Here is a 6967-nt window from a genome sequence, read left to right as displayed (position 1 = left end):
TTTTTCCCTCAGACTCAGCGAAGGGTGCCACCTCTACCGCCGCAAGGACAGTGTCCTGGAGCGTGAGACATTGGGTCGGGGGTATAACACTGGGCATCTGGTTAGGCACCTCCTTGATTGCAACTGTGAGATTAGATTTGCTCTCTTATGCAAAATCCGCGTCGGTAAGGGCACCTGGCCGTAAAAGTGGGGTTAGGCTCCTCCAAGGCAGCGCCTGTGATGTTGGGTTTTCTCTGTTATGCAAAATCCGCGAATCGACATTGCACTACTCCTAAAATAGGGGTCAATGACCTGGGTTCAGAACCCGCATAGGTACACTGCTAGGGTTAATGACCTCCTGAGAAAATGGTGATTCAGCACCCATCGTTTTAGAAATCCCCTTGCTACAGTACTCACCTCTTATCCCGCAAGCACGTGACTTCTCGTCAGACGGCCATAGTGGTAAACAATTGAGAGGGAATCTGCCACCTAGTCCGCGACCCTAAATGCAGATCATTAATGACTGGTTGAGATAACTTTCGGGTGTTAAGGCAAGGATCCGTCTACATCCTTTCCTTTAAAAGGCACCCTTACTTCCCGAATCAATAAGGAAGAAGTGGCAAAGAAATTGTTTTTTATTAATAAGTAATGGTGTTGTCCTACTGAAGCACGTCTTCGTTAATGACAAAACCCATTGGTCCAACACGTCAGGGCCATCAAGCAGAGGGGGCTGTGTGGTTTTAGATTATTGACCTAACGTACATTTCAATTTGTTCACACTCTCTACCTTCTGAATGTTCTGTACTTCGTGGCAAGCTTTCACTGATCAGTTTACGATGTTATTCATTCATTGGAGATCGGGAGTGGTATCAGGTATCCTCTGCCTGTCGTAAGGCGCCGCATGGGCTCTAAATTGGGAGCGTGGTTTGGCGACCACGGGCGCCTTAGCTAGTCCTGGCGATGCTTCCACTTACTTGTGCCAGGCTCCTCACTTTCACTATTCTATTCGACCTCCCTTGGTCAACTCTTGTTCTTTGCCATGCCCGATAGTATTAGGTATCGAGGCCTATGGAGTCCTCCATTTTGACGTCCTTCGTGGCCCTTGCCTTTCTTTGGCCGATACCTTCATTTTTTGAAGTGGGGGATTCCTTCCTTTTTTTCTCTGATTCGTGTTATATAGAGGGCGGTTGCCCAGTTGTTCTTCCTCGTAAAACAATAATCACCACCATCACCCCTCTCAACTTGGGAGCGTGACCATGGGTCCTCTAGCTCAGTCTGACTTTGCTCACCTCTTTCATTTTTCCCGGCTGACCTCCCATTTTCCGACCGCGTGGTACTAGGCTTTCCCTTTCCTTTACGATATCCTCCCTTCTCATTAGTGTGAACGTCAGTTATAACGCCGTCGAAAAGTGTATTACTGTAGAAATCGACAAAAACTAAACCCCATGGCACAACAACCGCAAAGGGCCTTGGTCTACCAAGCGACCGCTGCTCAGCCTGCGGGCCTGCAGAATTCGAGGTGTTGCATGGTCGGCCCGACGAATCTTCTCGGCCATTATTATTGGCTTTTTAGAGCGGCGCCGCCATCTCAACGTAAGGCAGTTCCTCAAAGGAAATCTCGTAGGTTTAGTGGACCTCAGAACAGCACTCAGATCAAATCCCTACCCTGACCGGGAACCGATCCCGGGCCTTCGAATAAGTGGCAGGGGCCACCAGACATTCATACAGCGTTTCTCATAAAGTCTGACGTCCTAATATTGTGTATCACCGGAATCGTTTATCCTTGCGTGCAGGAAATCTGTCCCATTCATGCTGAGCACAACAGCAGCTTCCTTCCCGCCCATGGCTGCTTTCAAGTAAATATCGAGGAACGAAAATAAACCATGAACGATGCTACATTCGGTGTTAAATGAACGACTCAAATGAAATTAGCTGTGACTGGAGTAACTGCAGTGAGGAAGTGTGTCAAGCGCTTGTCCACTGGGGGCGGAAGAAGGCAGAGAGCGGGGTTGGCGACGGAGTAGGCAGGTCTGTTAGCCAAGCGAAATCTCTAACCAAACAGTATTTTTACATTCGTATTTGTATACAGATATACTTCCAATAAAAATCGAACATTTATGACATTAAAAATAGACATAATTTTAGCTTGATTTTACCCGTCCGTTTAGAACAATAGGTGACCACCAATAATGTTAGAGATATTACTGGATTCTTCTTTGACCCCGTAGCAACAATAACATCGGTAACTCAGGAAACAGCGTTTGGAAGAGAGCACTAAATCTAGTGCTTTAGAAAATTCAAAGTGAATGTCTGATACAAAATTACAACTATCTGAAAGTACTCCCGGCAGTGTGAAAAATGTCCACTTTGCGCCGGCCGACAATAGGAAGAAAAGAAAATACCGAAGGGATCAGGAAATCCTTGGGAAGTCGTCAGGCCGCGGAGTGATGTCGTATCTCATTCGTCTCGGCAAGGCCGCCCTAGGCCACTCGTGGAACATGATTATCAAAGTGCTACCCGACTACACAATCCCCATGTAGGCCTTATTAGATCCATTAAAGATCTGCACCCTATAAACCTCCCTTCTTAGTTTGCCAGTAGTACGGTCTTCACAGCTTGCTGCAGAACATCATGTTACTGTAAATTGTGTAAGCACACTTCACTTTCTGTATGGAGATATTCACTGCTGTTAGAGATGTCACCGATACCCTGATTATGATTGCATAACACTGCCATACCTCATGGAAACACGAGCGCAATGAACAAATGCACGGCGCTTCTCGCGATGAGTGGTTGGTTAACATTGCCACATGTCTTTGAATTTATTTTGTAATGAACCTAAATCTTCAAAAATATAATATCCAGGTATGTTTACTCATCAGCCAGTTCCGCAGTTAGCAAGTAAGTTCCTCTACACAATGCAGTCCAGGATCCCAGTAACACTGTACCAAAGCAACATTGAGCGTGGTCAGTACCTGGCTGGGTGACCACCCAGGACTACCACACCGATGCACACTAATAATTACCGTGTTAGCCAACATAACAGCATAGCTGTTACCCTGGTCTCACACTAACACACCAGGCCTAACACCTAAAACATATAAGATCAAACACACAATGAAATAAACAACTTAAATTTAGAAACCACAATTTAATACACTCATTACAGATCGACAGAGAACTGCCAGAGAGTGCACCGGTGTCGGTACCTCAGACACCACCCATCTCTTCGGAGATAGGTGGCACATACAGATAACCAGTCCCTGTAAGTAGTATAATTGGATGGTTCTGCGGCACCTCCGCCGCCGCACGCCTCCGCCCGCCTCCTCCTCCGCCGCCGCCTCCGCCTCCGCCGCCGCCCGCGGGAAATTTGAATTTTGGCGGGAAATTTGAATTTTGGCGCGAGATTTGAATTTGTAAACAAAGCCACGTGCTTTTTGACAGCTGTCATCGACAACAACGCAACGCTAACCTCACTGCTGCCATCTTGACGGGCCTAAACCTCACTAGTGCCAACTTAACCTAACTAGCATGAGGTAAACAAAGCCACGTGTTTTTTGACAGCCACGTGCTTTTTGACAGACAACAACGCATCGCTAACCTCAGTACTGCCATCTTGACGGACCTAAACCTCAGTAGTGCCAACTTAACCTCACTAGCGCGAGGTAAAAAAAAGCCACGTGCTTTTGACAGCCACGTGCTTTTTGACAGATTTGTAAACAAAGCCACGTGCTTTTTGACAGACAACAACGCATCGCTAACCTCAGTACTGCCATCTTGACGGGCCTAAACCTTAGTGGTACCAACTCAACCTAACTAGCGCGTGGTAAACAAAGCCACGTGTTTTTTTGACAGCCGCGTGCTTTTTTGACAGCTGTCATCCGCCATCTTTGAGCACTGTGCTGCCCTCTATATCGCAGTAGCTGCAAAATTCATCACCTGTCATCGGCAGTGCTGCCATCTTGACGGGTCTAAACCTTAGTGCTACCAACTTAACCTAACTAGCGCGAGGTAAACAAAGCCACGTGTTTTTTTGACAGCTGTCATCCACCATCTTTAATCTATAGAGCACAGTGCTACCCTCTTTAGCTACTTACCTTTGAAATGTGGTGGCGGATAATTTGAAAAATGCTTTTTTGACAGCAGCCATCTTGCATCGCAAACCTCAGTGCTGCCCTCTTTAGCTAGATACCTGTGGTGGCAGACAATTCCACGTGACAGCAGCCATCTTTAATCAAGAGAGCACCGTGCTGCCCTCTATGTGGTGGTGGTAAATTCCACGTGGTATTGTTTGGAAACAAACTCACGTGCTTTTTTGACAGCCGTCATCCACCATCTTTAATCAACAGAGCACAGTGCTGCACTCTATGTGGTGGCGGCAATTTGAAAAAATCTATGTGCTCTTGTTGGGAAACAAAGCCACGTGCTTTTTTGACAGCTGTCATTCGCCATCTTTGAGCACTGTGCTGCGGGCAATTTCGTCAGCTGTCATCCGCCATCTTTGAGAACAGTGCTGCACTCTATGTGGTGGTGGCAAATTCCAAGTGCTTTACAAACCTATGCGCTTTTCTGACAGCCGTCATCCGCCATCTTTGAGAACAGTGCTGCCCTCTATGTAGCGGTGGCAAATTCCAAGTGCTTTACAAACCTATGCGCTTTTCTGACAGCCGTCATCCAGCATCTTTGAGAACAGTGCTGCCCTCTATGTGGTGGTGGTAAATTCCACGTGCTTTACAAACCTATGCGCTTTTCTGACAGCTGTCATCCGCCATCTTTTTTGAAACAGTGCTGCCCTCTATGTAGCGGTGGCAAATTCCAAGTGCTTTACAAACCTATGTGCTTTTCTGACAGCTGTCATCCGCCATCTTTGAGAACAGTGCTGCCCTCTATGTAGCGGTGGCAAATTCCAAGTGCTTTACAAACCTATGTGCAGCTGTCATCCGCCATCTTTAATCACCGTGCTGCCGGGTGACGGCAAATTCCACCTGCTCTTGTTTTTAGAAACAAAGCCATGTGCTTTTTTGACAGCTGTCATCCGCCATCTTGCATCACAAACCTCGGTGCTACACTCTATGTGGTGGCGGCAAATTCTACGTGCTTTACAAACCTATATGCTTTTCTGACAGCTGTCATCTGCCATCTTTAAGCTGTAAATCCCCGATTCTCGTGTTAGAAGTTGTAAAACAGATTCTTAATCCGAGTTGTCAGGAAGGGCAACCGGTCGAAACAATAGTGTATGACGTGAGAGGCTAGATACTGCCAGTTTTGCATCAGGAAGGGTGACTAGTCTTAAAACAAATTCTTGTGATTTAAAAATCTTAGTTTTGCGTCAGGAAGGGCATCCGGCCGTAAAACAATAGTTCGTGATTTAAAATCTAAGAAGTGCATCCAGCTGTAAATCCCCGATTCCCCGTGTTAGACGTTGTAAAACAGATTCTTAATCCGAGTTGCCAGGAAGGGGCAACCGGTTGAAAACTATAGTGTATGAGGTTAGATACTGCTAGTTTTGCATCAGGAAGGACAACTCAACACATTCATGTGATTTAAACACATTTTTATTCCCAAGAGAATCGAACCCGAGACTACCGGGTGAGAGGCATGCATACTGTAGGCTATAGATTTGTTCTACAGTCCTTGAAGCATCGGCACAGTCATTCTGAGCGAGTTGTGTGGAATGCGTGTGTTAGCTGAAATTGTACACGTATCTTCCGGCTCGACCTTGAACGAGGACACTGCGTGCTTGTAACTCGCGAACGTCTTCTTAGCTGAGTCCCATGTAAGCTCTTAAAACACAGTACTAATTAAGGTTGTAAAATATTCTGAAATAGTACTCCTCTGTGGTGTAGTAGTTAGCTGCTACCCTCGGAGGTCCGAGTTCGATTCCTGGCTCTGCCACGGAATGTGTAGCATTTAGCCTATGTAAGTTCCTAACGTAAACTATCATGATTGTACGGAGAGGTTAAAACACACACAGTGCCTACTCCTATCGAAAGAACCTGCACGGTACCGGCATGTAGGCTTCTCCTGGTGAAGGAGCTTGCACATAGTTTAACGCCTCCTATCAACAGCCCTTACTTAATGCTGGCTTTCTTGCACACCCCGCCTCACACCATAGTTTTACGACCGGTTGCCCTTCCTGACTAGGATTTTAAATCGCAGTATACGCGATAAATTTGTTGTAGCGGGTTTTATAACTAGATATCCCGGTACCGACACATAGCCTACTCGACTGAAGAAGCCTGCACAAGGCTTATTGCCTCCATCCGACAAATGAATCAGCATCAACACTCTTGTACTCAAAAAATCATTTTCGAAGGAGTCTGCACAAGGTTTAACGTCCCCATCAACAGCCCTTACTTATTGCTAGCTTTCTTGCACACCCCGCCTCACACCATAGTTTTACGACCGGCTGCCCCTCCTGACTAGGATTTTAAATCGATATCCCGACATAGCCTACTCCTACCGAAGAAGCCAGCTTAACACCTCCATCCAACAAATGAATCACCCTCAAACACTCTTCAATCATTCTCGCTACTTCGGAAGATAGCGGGTTCGAACTGGAAGCCGTAAATGTTAGGTGAGGGACCTGCGCGATCGCCATAACATGATCTAGCTAGATGCCCTTCCCGACGGCATAAGTTACCAGGATTTGAATCGCGTACCCCGACTAGAAGAAGCCTGCACATAGCTTAACGCCTCCATCCAACGAATGAATCACCCTCAACACTCTTTAATCATTCTCGCTACTTCGGTAGATAGCGGGTTCGAACTAGAAGCCGTAAATGCTAGGCGAGGGGCCTGCGCGATCGTCATTACATGATCTAGCTTTAAGTGCCTACAGGTAAGGAATACCGCGTATGTACCCTCGAGAAGTCGAGGATCACACGCTAACTTTCCAAGGCTCGAACTCTTAAATTCTGACACCTCGGCATCAACAGGAGGTTCGAATACGTCAGCCTGCAGGACTATAGGTGGGAGCTCTTGTTGC

This window comes from Anabrus simplex, chromosome 8, assembly GCF_040414725.1.
Source record: "Anabrus simplex isolate iqAnaSimp1 chromosome 8, ASM4041472v1, whole genome shotgun sequence".
Lineage (NCBI taxonomy): Eukaryota > Metazoa > Arthropoda > Insecta > Orthoptera > Tettigoniidae > Anabrus > Anabrus simplex.
This window is presented reverse-complemented; position numbering follows the sequence as displayed.